Here is a 19,513-nt window from a genome sequence, read left to right as displayed (position 1 = left end):
GAAAATTGTTCTGTCAGCAGAAAAATGGGAGGAAATGGCTGTTAGGTAGGTAACCAACAGGCAAGATCTACTGCAGCATTCTTTCTTCATTTTGAATTTACCCAATGCAAAGCGTCTGCATCTTGGCAAGCCATCTTTCTGAAAGTAAATATTGGATTATGTTCTTCAAGAATGGGCTATAACATATGAAATACTTAATATAAGAGATACTTTGAGGAATTAGAAAGGTATCCTTGTCTCTTTAAGAACATGCCATTTATAGGAGTATCAATATACATAGAAAACAGCAATTGTCATTTATTTGTATTAGCAATAATAGCTAACAAATTTATTGCGATTTAATACGTGACAGTCTTCTACCTGAAATATCTCATGTAATCCTTATACCAACCTATAAGGTATGGGTATTTTTATGATCCCTGTTTACTCATGAAAATATCGAAGCATAGAGAAGTTCAGTCTCTTGACCAATACTGTGAGTCCGAGGCAGAAGCGCAAGTCAAACACAGGTTATCTTGCATCATGATTAATGTTCTTAACTAACATGCTAAACTGCCTTTAGCAGTTGGCAATAAAGATAAGACAGTGACAAAACCTGCACTGTCATTCATTATGAGACCCGGGACTCTCAACCTATTTTTTCCTCTTGCTAACATTCTTCTCTGCCTTCTGTCCCCTCCAACAGAGTGTGATTGTGATAAACATATTGAGAATAGCACAGGTCACTGTAGTTTTTTCCTTGATCTGTGCAAAAAAAAAAAAAAAAAAAAGGTATGCTTTGTTTTATTTTCCTCACTTAGAGATAAGTGAATAGGGACAGAATATGACAAAAGACAGCTATTAGAAAAATATCTGAAAGCACACAAATATTCTAAAGGAGCACTTAGAATTTACATTTTGTTCATAAGTGATGTATGAGTTAAAGGGGTATAGATAATCTGAGAAGAAAAATATGAACATAAGACGATCATCTTCAGCCTTTCTTTTAATGAACTCATTCTTGTTATGCTTTGAACTCAATATTCCGACCACAACTTCAGGCTTTAATAACTGCAAATTTAAATGAAAAAATAAAAGTATCTGCTGAATCACCACCATTCATGAATTCTTCTAGCTTTGAGAAGGAGTCTAGCTATAAAGTACTAGATTGCTCGTAGTGGGAAAGGTCCTTAAAATTTCAACTAAACACTTAAGCAAACTTTTATTATCGAATTTCCTTTGTACCAGGTGCTTTGCTAAGTGGTAGGATTTTTTTTTTTTTAGCTTCCATCAGCTGTTTTGCTTTGATGTTTCCACTTCTTTACCACTGTAATCAAGCCTTCCTGATGGTGACATTTCCATTTACTTGTGGCATTATACTATCTAACATTTATCAAGCACCAAGGAAACCCAGGCAGGTGTGACTAGTAGTGGAGAGGGCACAAAAATGTAAAATGGACTAAAACATCATTAATGGAAGGAAACTGGTTTTGGTTGCTTCTGGCTGTATGAGGGAGGCTAAAAAAAAAAAGAGGAAGGGAGGGTCCTAAGAAAGGAGAAAGATGAGCAGAGAATGAGGAAACAATTAGACCATGGACACATATAAATAGAATTCACAAAGAAAAGAACAGTTTGCTTCATTATACTAAAGATTTTTCAGTGTGCATATATTTAATATGGTGAGATTATTTAGAAAACTTGCTCTGAATTCATCTTACTTAGGGGAGTCGGGTTTGTGAGTTATGTTCATTATGCTTAATCCTCACCTCTTTGGTACTCAATCCTCTCCACCCCGCCCCACCCCCACCCTCTATCCCCGCACAAACACACAGTCTCTCAGAATTATCTCTTTTATCGCTTTGCTATTCAGCTCACATTTACTTTCTCAGACTTTTGAAAGTTACCAGTCAGACAAATGCAAATTCAGTATCATGCCTGCCAAAGTGCTGAGCAGAAGAGAGACTTCCTTTTACACCTTCCATCTTTAGAGCTTTTGGTCCTGCTCTTTCAATCTTTGCTAAATAGTAAATGGGGAGATTGTTGTAGTTCAGATGAACAGGAGGGCATTTGCATTACTGAGCTTGCTGTTTCTAGTTCTAAAGAGAGTCTTTCCAATGTCCTTATCAGCAAAGGAATTGCCTTGATTTCCTTTGATGATGTTTTCCAGCTGATATTCTAGAACTAGCACAAAGCAATTCATACCCTCGTGAAATGGCTCTGGCTCAGTAATCTTACTTGATTTGTACTTATTAGGCTTTAATTACAGGGTTAAGGGATGGATGGAAAAGAAAGCAAAAGTACCCACTGCCCCCAAATTGAGCTCTATCAAAACAGCTTGACTCCTGCAACAGAGACTTGTGAGAATATGTTTATAATGTAACTGTTTTTTTCCTTAGTTGTCAATTATAAAGAATAAATATTTAAATTTAAAATAAAAAATAACCTTTATTAATTTAAACTGAACACAAATAGACCTCTGTTAATAATAGTTCACAAAATTGTGAGAAACCTAAATTACCTGAGACCGACCTATAAAAAGACATCTCAAAACACATTTTGAGCTTTTTCAATTTGCTATTATCAGCTATTATCTTTTTATTAAATAGGTACTATATTCTGATCTCAAGATAGCTGTAAAACACTAGAGGTTATTTATTTACCTTTTAAATATTAAAAAAAAATTTTTCAAGTGGAGTTGACATTCAGTATTATTTTATGTTTCAGGTGTACAGCATAGTGGTTAGACATTTATATAGGAAACAGTGCTTATCCTACCTATAGGCAGTCAAATAGGTGGTTATTTTCCAAAACAGCATACTAGCCAAACAGGACAGTGACTTTATTCATTGGTCAAATTTCCTTCCTCTATTGCAGTTGTTTAAAATTCATATATAATTACCCAATTCTTCCTATCTACATTATTAAGTTTATAATAGCTGCTCTAGATGTAGTAAGCTAAATGTGGTTTAAAACATTCATTCTTTTAAAATTTTTAGGTATTTTCGACTAAGGTACGTCCAAACCTACAGAAAAATTTTATAAGAGTTTATTTGAGTCAAACTGAGGCTATGGCTGAAGCAAGATCGCAATGGATTAAGAAAATGCTCCTGAGAATGGCAGTTTGGCATTCCTTTCTCACATTTAGAATTAAGTGAGAAAATATGAGGAAGGTTACATGAAATCCATTGGATTAAGGAGGCCGGAGAAAGCAAAAGGGAGGAAATCTCTGTGATTGAATAAAAGTAAAATGGAGAGATACATACTTCTTTTACATTGATGAGTGCAGGATAATTAGCAGTTAATTAACATTTACAGTCAAAAGAGGTCATTTGCAGGCAACAAGATAACAATGAGGAGTTTGGGTACACCTGCTCTCTTCTAAGATGAGGGTGGTTAGTGAGGTGACAGTGAAGGGTGTTTACGCCTCTGAAGGGTCTGGAAAAGATTACTCTGGTATTTTAAAGGTTTGTTCACTTAGATGCACAGGAACAATGGATAGGACTCTATTAAGATAAAGATTGACTACCCACCATGACCTGCCCAGTTAAGAATTTATGATTGGATTATCAGGTATGGTCACTTTTGGTCACTAAGCTTGTCAGGCCTGCCACATAGCCTCTTTTTTTATTTATGATCAGTACTTTTCCATTTTAAAAAGTTTTAAAATGCATATAGAACAATGAAATGTTATATACCTTAACTGTGAAGACAGTAAAAATGTCACCTATTCTACAGGAAAATAAACTGAGGTATAGAGGTTAAATGGATGGCCTAAGGCATTAGACTGTCAAAGTCAACCACTATTTAAGTAAACTGCTTAAAGAGAGGTGACTGCTGTTTTTCCCATTTCATTTCTTTTTTTCCAAACATACAAAAAAGTTATAAGAATTCAAAAAAGACTCATACTTTTTACCTAGATCCACCAAATTTTAAGCTTTTACCATGTTTTGCTTTTATCATTTTCTCTCTCATTTCCTTGCAGCATCTAACACACACATATGTGCACACGCATGTGCACACACACATGTGATCTGGTCATTTGCCAATATATCACATATCATACCAGGGCATTCTAGGGGATCTGAAACAATTGGAACATGAAAATTATGTATTCGCTGCTGCCTACTCTAATCATATGATGCCCATTCCTCCCATTTTTTATACTAGAAAGTGATTCCTAACGCTGGAGATGAAATATAGTACTCAGAATGGGTGTAGGTGAGGTATTTTGAAATTCTAAGTCATTTAAAAAGAGGACACAAGATTTTTATGTTTATCAAAAGTGGGCAGAGATTTTTTTGTTTAAAGATTGACTAACCAGACTAACCAGAGGACTGGACAAATTTATTTACAGTGTTGGTGATTTGTATATGCCGTAAAGTTTGCTTTCTACATTGTTGAAATAAATTCAAAGAATATTTACTAAAAACCTGTTTCAATCAAGACCTTTGTGCTAGGAGTAAAAAAACCAAAACATCATTCCTACTTTTTCAGAAGTTTATAATTGAAAAGAGAAGAAAAATGTGATACTTTTAAAATTATTACACAAGATAAAATATGGTTAGTTTTATTTTTTAAATGTTATAAATAAAGAGAGGAAAGAGAAGATAGCCAACATATAACATCTACCAAGGGTCAGACATGTTTTCTTGTTTAATCCTCTGGAAAACTCTAAAAGAGCTACAGATGCACCTTGACTTGCAATGGGGTTACATCTTGATAAACCCACCATAAATTGGAAATATTGTAAGTCAAAAACATATTTAACATACCTAACCTACAGAATATGACAACTTAGCCTAGCCTTAAAGGTGCTCGGAACACTTACCCTAGCCTACTGTTGGACAAAACTGTCTAATACAATTAATACACTGTAGAGTATGGATTGTTTACCCTTGTAATCACATAGCTTACTGAGAACTATGGCTCAGTGCCACTGCCCAGCATCATGAGAGTATCTTACCAAATATCACTAGCCTGGGAAAAGATCAAAATTCAAAATTTGGTACATTTTTTCTCCTGAATGTGGATCATTTTCACAGAAAAATCCTAAGTAGAGTCTTCTTAAATCCAAACCCTTTATCTTCTTGTATCTTCATTGTCAGATAAGGAAACTAAAGTTTAAAAGGATTAAGTAACTTGCTGAAAAGCAAAGCAAGTAAATTAATTGGTCACTCTGGAGGCTCCTATCTAAAGCTAATTTCTTTACTGATATACTAGATCCCACCTTCTTTGGTCCACTCAAAAATATAACTTCAGCAATTCCCCTTTCTCTCCTACAACACTAATTCTTCCTCCTCCTGGATCATTACCAAGTTCTTATTTCTCCCATCTTAAAAACATGAACAAATACTTCTTTTTACCCCACTCTCCCTCCCAGCTACGTCTCCATTTCATTGCTCCCTTTCTCAGGGAAACTCCCTAAGCATTGTCTGTACTTGCTGCCCCCAACTCCTTTCCTCCCAGTTGCTCCTGCGCCTACCCAAGCTTGTGTCACTACCATTCCACCAGATTTGCCCCTTGTCAAAGTCAGCGGTGTCCTCTGTGTTGCTATATCTCGTGGTCAATTTTTATCTCTTATTTGACCAATTGGCAGCATTTGACACAGTTATCACTCCTGCCTTTTTGAAACTTTACATTTGACTTTCAGGATACCACACCCTTCTTTTTATTTTCCTGGACATTCCTTCTCAGTCTCCTTTGAGGCTTTTTCCTCTTCTCCCCAGTCTCTGAAGTCGGAGTTTCCCAGGGCTTAGACCTCGGTCTTTTCTTTATTCATCTCATACCCTTGGCGATCTAATGTGGTACCGTGACTTCACTACAATTAACAATATACTGACAATTCCCGAATTTAAGTCTCTCTTTCATACCTCACTTCTGAACTCTAGATCTATATCCAGCATATGACTCAGTGTCTCCACCTAGATGATCAAAATATGAAAAGCCTAATTCCTGATCATCTTTTTCGAGCCTTTTCCTCCTGACCACTTGCCTTCTCAGTGGATGGCATCTCCATTTCTCCAGTTTGCTCTGACCAAAAATCTTGCAATCATCCTAAACTACTGTTTTTCTCTTATATCCATAATCCGGTCCATTCACAAATCTTGTACCTATCATACAACAACATGGGTGAATCTCAAAGTCATAAGACAGAGTGACAAAAAGCTAGATACAAAAGAATATATACAGTATTTATATGAAACTCTAAAAAAATGTCAACTGATCTATAGCGATAGAGAGCAGATCAGTGTTTCCTTAGGGGGCTAGAGTTGGAGGAAGAGACTTACTGCAAAGGAGCAAAAGGAAATTTTTGAAAGATGGAGATGTTCCTGGATTGTGATGATGGTTTTGCAAGCATATCCATCTGACAAAACTCATCAGATTGCACATTTTATATGGATACAATTTATTATATAAGTTATACATCAATAAAAGCAATGGGTATATACACATAAAATCAATTCTTACCACCTCCACTGTTATCTCTTTGAAATACGCCATCGTATTTCACCTGGGTTATTATAATAGCCTGTGATTGGACTCCCTGCTTTTACCTTGCCCTTCAGTTTACTCTCAACAGAGTTATCCCTTAAAACATAAGTCAGATCGTGATGCTTCTCTCCTCAAAACTCTACAATGGCTTCCTCTCACTTAGAGGGAGTAAAAACTACAATCCTTACAATCGGCTCTAAGGTCCTATATGACCTGCCCCACCCCTCTTTTTTCTTTTCTGGTCTTATCTTCTACTATTCACCTTTTGCTCACTCTGCTCCAGCCACATAATCCTCCCTCACACTCCTCCACTAGAGTCTTGGCACTAGCTCTTCCCTCTGCCTGGAAAAATCTTACCCCAAGTATTGGAACCTCCCACATCTCCTTCCAAATTTGAGAAGGTTCAAATATCACCTTCTCAGTGAGCAGGTCTATTCTGATGACCCTGTTTAAAATTGCAACTTGACGCCACACCCCTGACATTCCTGATCCCCATCCTACTCTTTTCTTTTTCCCCCTAAAGTACTCATCATTCTTTTAATATACTAATTAACTTTATTGTGTTTATGGTTAATTGTCTTTCTTGCCACTAAAATTCAGCACCACAGAATATGGAAGTTTCTTTTTTGTTTCTCCAAATGACTAGGGCTTTTTGTTTCCCAAAGTGCTTAGAGTGGTGTATAGCAGGCACTAAATAAATATTTGTAAAATGAATTACAAATTAAGTTGAAACTGCAACTCAAGTCAACCTCTCTAAATTCATATATTTAATAATCATACTGTGCTGGTAAAGAGCAGAAGAAAAGGATCACTTCCATATGGAAGAAAAGATCAGGAAACTTTCCAGTTGCGGAACCAAATACGTTCGCATAAACTTAATATTAGATATATATATAATCTGTATCCGTTATTAGTTATATATAATAATTTAATGTATTATAATGTTGTATATTATAATGACATATCTATATCTGATATTAGTATGTTATAATAAGAGTACAAATAAAGTGACAAATAAAGTGGGCCAAATATGGAAGAGGTTGGAAGCAAGATTCAGGAGCTCATCTCCCTATATTTTAAACACCTTAAGAATAAAAACTTTACTATGTATTGCTAATATTCTTTTGAATACTAATTAAGTTCCTTTTACAATTTCTCTACCCCTCGAAGTTAATTTAAGAACTTGGAGATATCCCAAGCTGTTCATTATAGAACTGTTTACTGTTTTAAAGCAGTTTAATATTGATTTCTTGTGTTTATTGGTGTATTAGCTAGAAGATATAGATTCATATACTTTTGTAAAAGGCAGTCCCTGTGACAGAGAAGTGCTGAAACAGTGTAAGGCAACTTTCAATGGGAATACACTGCTCCAACATGTATTCTGTCAACATATATGGATGCTCGCCCTATCTGCCATTATGTTAGGCACTGGTAATATAAAAATGATCCCTGTTCTCTAGAGGCATATGGTCCTAACAGGGAGACATTTACATAAGACAAGCTAAATCTTGTGTTTGTATTCTGTATATAAGAAATGTTTATATCTCATGAGTGTCACTCTAATTAAAAGATGTATGTTTCCAACTAAAAAGAAAAAAAAAAAAACTGTTTACAGCATCCTTCTATGGGACGTAAAGGAAGGTACCTACCCAGTTTCAGAGAAAAGTTTCCCTGAAGTAGTACTATCTAAATAAATTCTTGAACAAATTCTAGTTATCTAGGAGGAAGGAATAAAAAGGAATTGCCAACAGGTGCTTCTTGATATCCCAAGGAAGTAGTTTGTGATAGCTGGGGCTTCCAATATAAGGCCCCAGTTTTCCTAAGGTCAGAGTTCAAGAACAGACTAGGAGCAGATCACAGAGGATTTCATTTGCCACCTATCTACAAGGAGAGTGGATGTTGTATTCTGTACCTGGTGGGATTAAAGAGTTTTAAGCTAGAGAATGGCTGGTCAGATTTCACTTTCAGGTTGATAATGTTGGCAGTAGTTTAGAGGATGGATTCCATTCATAAACAGCTTTAAAGAGTTTTCTTTTTTAATCAGGTGGTATTATAGAGAGCTGTTAGTGTTCATTCAGCTTCTAAATTTAAAGTAAATCACTCAAGGATAGAGAAATTACTTTAAACACCTGAACAAGAAAGTACTTGTAATCACCTATATCTTGTGGAACTTAAACATTTGAGGTTCAAATTCAGAGGTGGTATTGTTGAAAGATCAAATAAATGTCAAGAGTCTTTAGAAACAGATTTTAGGTCAAGATTTTACACTTAAGTACGTGTACTCTAATTACTTTATTTGTGTGTGTTTTTAAAGTTACTGGGTAAAGACTAATGAAATAATGATAACATTTTTCTTCTATTTCTTAGAATTTTATTTCTACCCAATTCTTTGAATTGTCAAGATATATTTTTGAAAGGAAAAAGATTATCAAAGGATCAGTTTTTCTAGCTACCTGAAAAAGAATACATTTTGACTACTAATTTAGAACCATTTGAAATTGTCCAAATCTTAGTCCAAAAATTTCTTGAGGAGGCTACCTTAGTCTCCTTAGTCTGCTATAACAAAATATCACAGACTGGATGGCTTAAACACAGAAATGTATTTTCTCACAGTTCTGGAGACTGGGAAGTCCAGGATCAAGATGCTAACTTATTAGGTTTTGGGTGAGGTCTCTCTTCCTGCCTTGCAGAATAGCTACCTTCTGGAGTTGTGCTCACATGATCTTTTATCCTTCCATGCATTAGGCGAGGGAGCGAGAAAGATTTTTTCTCTTTTTCTCTTCTTGTAAAGTCACTAATCCTATCGAATTAGGTTCCACCTTTCACAACCTCATTTAACCTCTCTCCAGAACAGTCACATTTTTGTATGTGTGAATCTGAATAAAAGATTTTAAAACCGAGCACCATGCCAGAATTAGACTTTTAGGGTTGAAATAGAACTTAGAAATTGTCTTGACTAGCCCCAAGACCAGGGGGAAAAAAAGTCAGCTGGTTCATTTTATTTCTGTAGTGCACATATTTTTTGAAAATACATTTCCAAAGACAGAAAGACAAGGGACATTTTCTTGTTTAATAATTAACATGAAGCAAAAACCAGTCATATAAAAATCTAAATTTTATTTCCGATAGTATTTTTCTGTTTGTCTCAATTTGTTAGACTTAGGGAAGTTCTTTTAACCTTTTGATTATATATAAAGTGGAGTGAATGCTTAATTATAGAAATACAATATTGCTCCTAGCGTTAACCTTGCATTCACTAAAAATTCAACTTTGGAATATTTCACCAAGATTTTATCCTCAATTTTGTCATCTCTCTGCAATCTTTGCCTGAGTTACCATAGTCGCTTCTTGAGTTTCTTATTTACCTTATACAAGTAATTATAGATCTAAATTTCTAACTCTATCATTTTCCCTGAATTCCAACCTCCATTTCTTTCTACTTGCTATACATCTGTACCTGGATGCCCACCTGGCACTACTTCAAAGTCAGTTTGGCTAGAAAACATTCATCTTTCTCCCATTAAACTTATTCCTCCTACTAAATTCCCTATTTTTCGTTCATAGAATAATTGTCTTCCCTGTCACTTGTTCCTAAGAGCCTCGGAGCTAACTTTGACTCCTGTGTCTTTTCCAGGCTATACAGCCAGTCAATGGCTGACTCTCTACCATATTATTAATGTGTTATTCTTGCATCCAAATTCATGAACCCATAGTATTGCCAACATTCTAGAATAAGACTGTCGTTCTTATTGGTTAGCCATAACCTGACCTCCCTGCTCTAATTGCCTTCTATTCCAATTCAATCTTTTAAAAATATTTTAACCTATTTTTTTCGTTACAAAGTGATATATGTTCAGCAGAGAAAATGTAGAAAATACAGAAAGACAAAAAGAAAGCAGAAACTGCCTATATTTGCAATACCCAAAGATAATATTAGCGTTTTGGTCTATATTCTTCTAATTCTTTTTTTATGATGTGTACATAATGTTTTTAAACAAAGTATTTCCAGCCCAGACTGTATATTACTGCCAGATAGCTAGAGTATTATTCTTTTTTTCTTGTTGAGATATAATTGACATATAACATTATATTCATTTCAGGTGTTCAACATAATGATTCAATATTTGTGTATATTGTTAAATGGTCATCACAATAAGTCTAATTAATCCATTACCATACAGTTACAAATTTTTTTCTTATGATGAGAACTTTTAAGATTTATTCTCTTAGCAACTTTCAAATAGATAATACAGTATTATTTCTTAAGTGTGAACCCTATTGTGAACTGCACATGCAAGGGATCTAAGTTGCATGCTCCTTATGAGAATCTAATACCTGGTGATCTGAAGTGGAGCTGAGGCGGTAATGCTAGCACTGGGGAGAAGCTGCAAATACAGGTTAAGGTTAGCAGAGAGGTTGGACTGCACAGAAACCATAATAAATCAATTGCTTGCAAACTCGTATCAAAACCCTATCAGTGAGCAGCAAAAGACAATTAAGATGCATCCGGTGGCAGGCTTTATAGTGACAAGTGAGTTGATGGATTTCAGTTGTACACCTGCATCTAATGGCATCTAATTCTGCATTATGATGAGTTATATAATTATTTCATTATACATTACAGTGTAATAATAATAGAAATAAAGTGCCAATAAATGTAATGTGCTTGAATTATCCCCACACCATCCCCCCTCCCCCACCCCAATCTGTGGAATAATTGTCTTCCACGAAACCAGTCCCTGGTGCCAAAAAAGTTGGGAACTGCAGGTTAGGGTATTGTTCTTGAAGTCTGATTCTAATTTAATCTGTTTTCATCATTTACAGAAAAAAGCTTTAAATCCTTTGCATGGTGTTCAAGCTCTTTGACTACCTGGACCCAATAGACTCTTCCTGCTTTGTTTCCAAAGAATCCTGTCCCTAACCTGCAGAACCATCACTTTAGTGACTCGCCATTTCCAAATATGCTGCAAACTTCAATCATTTGCTCATACCATTTCCTACAAAAATTCAACATATTCTGTACAAAGCAATCCAAAAGCTATTTTTTCCACGAAACTATCAATCGCCTGTTCATTCTCAACCTCAGAGAGTTATAAGTTTTCTCTCTCCCTCTTTTGAACTTCGATAGTACTTGCAACACTCACTTATTCTAGATAATGAGTATCTGGAGAGCGCATATCTGTATTACGTATTTTTCAGTAGCATGATGTCTTAAGCATAACAGGTATCGGTAAATATTGAATGAATGAATGAATGAATGAATGAATGAATAGTCGAGCACTGCTTCAGGGTCATTATTAAACCTCTTATTAAACCTCTTATTAAACTCATGAGAAGTGTATAAGATTTTTTAGATGCAGAAGAAACTCAAATAAAACTTATTCAGGTTAGAGAGAATTGATTAAGGAGACAAAATTAGAAACTAGAACACTCTGAATCCAAGTTTGTCATTATCTTCTGAGCTGTGATGTGGGTCTTGATCATTAATAAGTGGGTACTTAGAGTGTGGGTTGCCATTGCTTGAACATTGTTCTGCTTTGGATGGAAGGATGACAATGGGTGCTATGGGTACGAAGTGCAGGTAGATATTACTTTCTCAGTTACCTGGCAGTTGGCTTGTGACTTTGGTCAATCAGATGCTCCCACCCAGGATCTCAGGGCACAACAGAGATGATTTGTGGCAGTTGCGAGGAGCTAAGAGTCGGTATAGCAGAAGCGAGTGGCAATGGCATCAGCAGACAGTTACTATGGTGTGATCTTGATTGTGCCTTTGCCCTTCTAGAGGCCTGCCCATTTACTGAGCTTTCCGGTCCATTCTGTGAGATAGTGTCAGATAACACATCCAAACAGGATGTGTTATCTGACACTACCAAACAACTCAATTCTGACCATCTACTTGGAGCATCAGATCTCATAGGTTAAAGGCTCAGTCCCTCAAGATTGCACTCCTCATCCCCCACTTCAGACACCATTTGCAAGTAGTTATTTATGCTGCTTACCAACTAGCTGTATAGATTGGAGATTCCCACAACCCCGTCCTCGGGTTTGATTAATTTGCAAGAGCAGCTCACAGAACTCAGAGAAACATTTATTATGAAGGATCCTGAATGAAGGATCCTGAATAGCCAGCTGAAGAGGTACATAGGGTGAGGTCTGGAAGTGTCCGGGGCACAGGAGCTTCTGTCCTCATGGAACTGGAGTCCACCATGCTCCTGGCATGTGGATGTGTTGATCAGTCCAGAAGCTCTCAGGACTCCATCCTTTTGAGTTTTTATGGAGGCTTCATTACATAGGCGTGATTGACTAAATCATTGACCCTTGGTGGCTGAACTCTACCTCCAATTTCTCTCTCCTATCCAGAAGTTATGTGGTGGAGCTGAAAATTCCAACCCTCTAATCTGGGTTCGTTCCCCTGGCAACCAGTCCCCATCCTTAGAAGCTTTCCGGAAGTCATTCATTAACATAAACTCAGGTGTGGCTGAAAGGGGTTTGTTACGAATAACAAAAGACTCTCCTTTCACCTTTATTGCTCTTATCACTTCCTTTAACCTTCAGGTCTCTGCTCAACTATTAACTTCTCAGAGAGATTTATCTTGACTACTGATCCTGCTTTATTTTATTTTTCTTCATAATATTTATTAGTTCCTGACATATCAAGATTTATGTGTCTCCACTAGAATATAAGCTCTATGAGAGTAGATAAGAACCTAAAGCCTTGTTCAGTACTAGACATATATTAGACACTTAATAAATATTTGCTGAGTGGATGAATATGTGAATAAATAAAGTAAATGACTAAATATTAAGAAAATGTTAGGACCTCTGAGAATTTTTTATAAGGGATCTGCATATTAATCAAATTTAAGAAACCCTGCTTTAAAGAGTAAATCATTATATATTACAATTACTTAAAATTTTCATGCACACATATGATTAAGTTACAGCAAGAAGTAAAGAGTTCAAAAGTCTGGTCAAATCTATTAGAATAGTTTAGAATTTGCATAGACAAATCAGCACTATTTTTGTACTAGTCTTTTGTACTAGTCTCACATAAAGTACCATTTTCTCCAAAATTGTTGCCTAATTGATAGCAAGTTGCTAGCCTCATATCAGAGTATGGGAAAGAACAATAATTTGCAGTGTTAAATTTAAGAAATCCAAAGGAGCTTTTCCTATCCCATCTGTCTCTCAACCAAAACATCCCTTTTTTTTTTTTTTTTTTTTTTAAGGGAGGGGGAAAATAATACTTTTACTTTTTAGCACACACAGTCTTAAAAAGGTGACTTGGAAGAGTCTTCTTCATAATATTTGATGTCACTTGACCTAGGAGTAGGCCAAAGGTTATCATTATTATGATCATCAATAAACCCAGCCTCTTCTGCATTATTTGCTAATTAAAAATTAAATGATCATTAAGGTTCCTTTCCAGTTCTTAGATGCTGTGATATATGATCACAATGGACAATATGATCATAGTGGCATAAAAAGCAACTATCATCTAGTTTTATTTTCAAAGTGAAAGTACCATAAAAAGAATTTCTTGTCTCAGAATAACAAGTAAATATCATTGGCAGACAGTAGCAACAACTAACCAAAACGGTTCTGTTTCTTTCTTTAAAGACAGTTCTCTTCAAGTCTATATGGGAGGTTGTATTATGGGATTAGGGGAAAGAAGACAATGGAATAGTCTTGCTTTGAAAAAGTCCTATTACCTGTTTATACTGCATTTTCCAGTGCTATAAAATGAAGATTTTACTTGCTGTGTCTAGGAGCAAGATAATGAATGAAATAATAGGAATTTACATAAGCTAATTTACTGTGAAGCTTAAGTTTGAGAGCCCCTCATTTACATTAGCCCCTTCTAAGTCCCTGTACCTACTTTTGTGTAGGAATTTCGTAAAATTATTTTTGTTATACGGATCCCCAAATGTGTTTACTATTAAGTCCTCATAAGAACTGAATCTACCACTTTATAGTCAAATGTTATGAATTCCTTCAGAGAAATAATGACACAGAAGTCCAATCTTGATTTTCTTGATTACCCTCAAATAATGACACAGAAGTCCAATCTTGATTTTCTTGATTACCCTCAAAATATAGCAAAAAAAGAAAACTTTTTGCTGTTTTGAAGTCAGACTTAGGCACCTCGATTCAGAAGAAAGTTGTTTGCAGTGAGAAATCAGAAGACCAGGATTTTAATTTTGGGTAATGCTACTACATAGGTGTGATTTGACACTTAACTTTTCTGAGACTCGGTTTAAAAAAAAAAAGGTTGAAATGGCTGATCTTTAAAATTCTTTCCTACGTGAAACATTCTGATTCTTATTTTCTAATGCTGAAATATTGTGGATTTTTCAAACTGGTTGGCTCCGCGTATATTGTTGAAGTATGATTACAGCATTTTAAGGCAATAAGATCTTCCCCGAAGCACTTTTTTTGAAAGATTCTAGACAAAGGGAAATTATGAAAAATATTTATATTTCTACTCTCTATCAAGTGTTCTTTCTTATATTAAGTCAGAATGTGAAAAATAATTTACTTGATTATCATTGTCGGAAGATTTCCCTTTCTTAGAATAAAGAATGAAGAAAATTATTTCAGATGCACATCTCTGATGAAATCTTCTGCTCTAAGCTAGCTGGATTGTTCAGTTTGCTCAAGGACCTATAAGACCTGAAATACTACATTCTTGGCAGAGTTCTAAGTTCTCCCTATAAATGTAATACCTGTGTTTGCAGGAGGTCAAGGAAGAGAGAAAAAATAATTTCATGCATATTATTTCATGTTCGATTAATTCTTAAAATGCTATCCTCTTGGAAGGAAAACTGTCCATGTTCGTATTGCAAAGGAAGGATAAATTTAAAGATAATTTTTAGGGTAAAATGAGGACGGAAAAGGGAAGGACATTTTAGTAAATTTTTATAGAGTGTCTGCTATATAAAGATGCCATGGGGCCCAACAGTTCTAAGCATTTATTTAATCAAGAGATATGAAAATGTATGTCCATACAAAAACTTGTATACAAATGATTATAACAGCATTATTCTATAAGACCATTCATATGAAATTTCCAGGACAGGGAAATGTATAGGGACAGAAAGTAGATTAGTGGTTGCTTAGGAATGGAGAGAGAGAGATGGGGTGGTAGCTAAAGGGTGTGGGGCTTCTTTTTGTGGTGATGAAAATGTTCTAAATTGACTGGTGGTGACATATCTGTGGATATACAAAAACCATTCATTGAATTGTATTCTTTAAATGGATGAATTGAATGGTATATGAATATCTCAATAAAAACTGTTTTTTAAAAGACGTGTACCATGAGTTACGATGATTAATCAAACATGAATTTAGACATGTATCTTACTTTGAAGACGCACTTGTCATCTAGTTAAATGAGTTCTAATATACTAATATATGTATTAATATACATATATACTAATATATGTATATTAAAAACTGAAGCAAGGGGAGAAAATGGTAAGTCTTGTAGAAAAGGACTCATTAGGTGGACTGTGAGGGTAGTTGGGATTTGGATATTCTAGGCAGAGGCAACAGCATAAGCAAAGACAAAGGTATGAAAATGTAACCGTATAGTAATTTATTTTGTCCTGATTATAGAGTTTAGAATTTAGGTTAGAGTAGTGGTTTGAGGCCAGCTTTGAATGTTAGTTAGGTAAAGCAGGCAGTAGGGAGACACTGAAGGATTTTGAGCAGAGATATGATGTTATTTGAACTGTGCTTCAGGAAGATGATTATGGTAATAGTGTTTTTAAGATGAATTCCAGAAAAGACAGATTAGAGGCTGAAAGAGCAGAAACATAGAAAACATATAATGAATGCTTACAGAAATGGAAAGTGAGGAACACATAAAAAGAAATATGTGAAGCAGAATTGTGAATTAATTGGAACAAAGGAAAGAGAAGAGTCAAAGTTAATGTTAGGTATATGTGAGCCATTTAGGAGAGAAGCCAAATAGATATTTGAAAATATGGGACTGGGGCTTAGCGTGGAATTTAGCACTGTTTACTGTTGTAAGTGTTACATGAAACTATTAAATAGACAGAAATTAGGACAGCAGCTTTTAGTCACACAGAGGGCTTCAGGCAAATACTTAGAGGAATGCATTTACTTAGAAATCAGAGAAAAGAAGAGCTAAAGGAGGAATAATTGGAAAAACAACAAAAGACAGTTTCATGGAATCTAAGAGATATTTATAAAGAAAGAAGGGAGGCGATGAAATGGGAGAAAACTGAGACCATCCTTTAGGTGTAATGGATAAACTCCTAAGTACAGCTTTCAGCTTCAGTAGCACGTGCAGTATTCTAGCAGGAAAGAAAATGTTAAAACGGAGCAAGTCTAATTCCTAGAAGTCTTTAAGAGTTTTAGAACATTTATAGAGCCATGCCACTGCAGATAGCGAAGGTACAGATTTTAAGAAAATGATGTAAAAACAAGTAAATATTTAGAGAGAAGAAAAATACTAAGCACGCCTGTTCGTAGCATGAGAATATTTTCTAGAAATGAATGTCTCTTGCGTTTGAAATTAGTAAGGACATGAGGATGTTAGTAAATGCCTTATTTAAAACTGCTTTCTTAGAAATTTTGCAACTAGTGTTTATATAATATAAGGAATATTTTAGTTCATTGAAGCTACAGTCAGATTAGCAGGGTAGACATGCAAACATTACACTTATTGATTAGTTGGTGATTATTAGGTAAAACGTGATGCTGAATTCAGGCAAGTTTTAGGTACAACTAATCTAAAGCATTTCGATGGAACCAGATGGAATAACAAAAAAAATGAAGAAGACTGGTTTACAAGTATAGACACAAGCGAAGATTAGGATAGTCTCAGCAGGAAAAATGTAAAAATGGAAAGTGATACCTTTTTTTCTAGTCCCCACCCCAGATCCCCATAAGGCCTTCATCTCCAAAGCTAGTCAAGCATCTAAAAATTGTTTTAATATATATATTTTTAATTGTTATGTTCTTTGACCCAACAACTCTCCTTCTAGAAATACATTCCAAAGAAAGTCCTAAAACATAGATGGATAATATGCACCATGATCTTCAAGACGTAATAATTTTTAATAGTTCAACAAAGGATTGAAAACAGCCTTGGTTTCAAACTGTGGAGAAATGGTTATGAATGAATTGTGGCTCTTCCAGAACATATACGTTGAGTAGTCTATTAAATGATCTTCATGAATGGAGTTTGATGACATGGAAAAATGCTTATAATGTTGAGTTAAATTTAAAAAATGAACTCTGATATTATATGTATAAATGTGATCTCAGCTGTATAACAAAATAAATATGGGCATGAAGAAATAAATATGTGCATGGAGAAGAGTATGCCAGATTATTAATGGGGTTTGTCTTTGGTAGGATTATGAATTTTTTTTTCACAGTATATATTTCCCAGATTTTCCACATTGGACATGTACTTCCTTAATAAATAATAAAGAATAATCATACTCCAAAGTGCAGGAGATAGGCTATAGGCAAGCCTAGGAAAGGGAAGATAGATGAGTCGATGTAAATCATTATGCCTGTTGGAAAACCAATTCAAAATATAAGCCTTCCTGACAGACAATCAGTAGTATCACTGTGTGCTGTCTGATTAGTCCTGTCTACTGGTAGCCTCATATTGAGTTTTCCTGGACTTAAACCTGTGGAAGCCTCAATATAGATTCTGAAATCTAATGACACATTAATTTCCCTGTTACTGCTTGTGAAAAAGTTGCCTGTGTCTCTGTTGTGAAAATTTTACCTTTTACGTTTGTCATCCACAAACAGATGAAGACAAAATTTTAACTTTGTAATACTACATTTATAAATATTTAAAAAGTTATCAATTATTGCTTCCTTAATCTTGCCTCTATAATTATATATTTTATTCTTATCTTTCCATAGGTGTACCATAAATACAAAAGACTGAAGTTCCAAAAGAGGAAAAAAAGATCGCTGCTAAAATGAATTTGAGTAATACAGTCTATTTCGTGCCATACACAAAAAGGTATTATCCATAGATCCATGACTTAGCTTTCTCCTATAAAATGGGAACAAATTTGTACAACCAGAATATACAAATATAATTTTTCCTTAATTAATTTTGTTATACTTGTAAGAAAAATACATTAAAAGGAAAAGTAAAAATATTAATAAAATTGAGATGAAATATTCTTTTATATAAAAATTTTTGTTTCAGATTATTTCCTTATAGATTTTTATTTTCAGTTATACAGTGTAGGGAATTACTTTGTTAAAAGAAATGAGCTAAAGTTTCTTGATTCCTATTATCAAATTATTTTCCAGAAATATATATTGCCATTTTTTGTTGTAGAAATACATATAAGCAAAAAGAAGGAAATAAATTACCTAAAATCCTAACACTGACTTCAGATAAAATACAAGCCTGCAAAGAAATGCAAACTTTTAGGCCAATGAAGCCATATTTCCTATCTTCATGGTCTCTCCTATGCTCTACTCACTTACACTCCGTCTCTTTTATTAAAACAAACAAAACAAACAAGAAAGTGCCTTGTATACATGCCTAGAAGGATATTACTGGGTCAAAGAGTGTACCCATTCTGTTCTCCCAGCTAGGTATCCTTATGCCCTCACCAAAAAATTTATCTTTTCTCTATTACTTTGTCAATTTGGTGAGTGAAGTTAGATGTCTTATTATTTTAGTTTTTACTTCTTTGATTACTGGTGAAATTATATGTTTCATATCATTAATGGCCACTGCTATTTCTCTTTTTAATTTCCTATCTTTATCCTTTGAGTGTGTGGATGGGTGTATGTATGTGTTTTGTTCACTTCCTTGATATTAAAAATAACTATAACTGGCATATATTACAAGAACTGACCCCACTTTATTTGCCTTTCATTTTTTTAATTGCATCTTTTAAAAACAACCTCATCGATGCATAAGTGACATACAATAATCTAAACATATTTAAAGAACATAGTGTTTTAACATATGTATATATGAAGCCATCATCATGATGAAGATAATAAACATATCCGTCACTCC

At 34.7% G+C, this 19,513-nt stretch overlaps 1 protein-coding gene across 4 annotated transcripts in view; it reads left to right on the top strand.

Annotated features, from left to right (window-relative positions):
* Nucleotides 1–19,513, top strand: part of TAOK3 (TAO kinase 3) — a 142,550-nt gene that overhangs the window by 43,856 nt on the left and 79,181 nt on the right. For all 4 annotated transcript variants that reach the window (XM_039868265.1, XM_039868264.1, XM_039868263.1 and 1 more), the window contains exon 2: nt 18,388–18,490. The gene's annotated coding sequence lies outside the window, so the exon portion shown is untranslated. The remainder of the gene's footprint in view (nt 1–18,387; nt 18,491–19,513) is intronic.

The sequence above is a fragment of the Pteropus medius genome, unplaced genomic scaffold (genome assembly GCF_902729225.1).
Source record: "Pteropus medius unplaced genomic scaffold, Ma_sr-lr_union100, whole genome shotgun sequence".
Lineage (NCBI taxonomy): Eukaryota > Metazoa > Chordata > Mammalia > Chiroptera > Pteropodidae > Pteropus > Pteropus medius.
The sequence above is the reverse complement of the archived record's forward strand: the minus strand, read 5'-3'. Positions and strand labels throughout refer to the sequence as shown.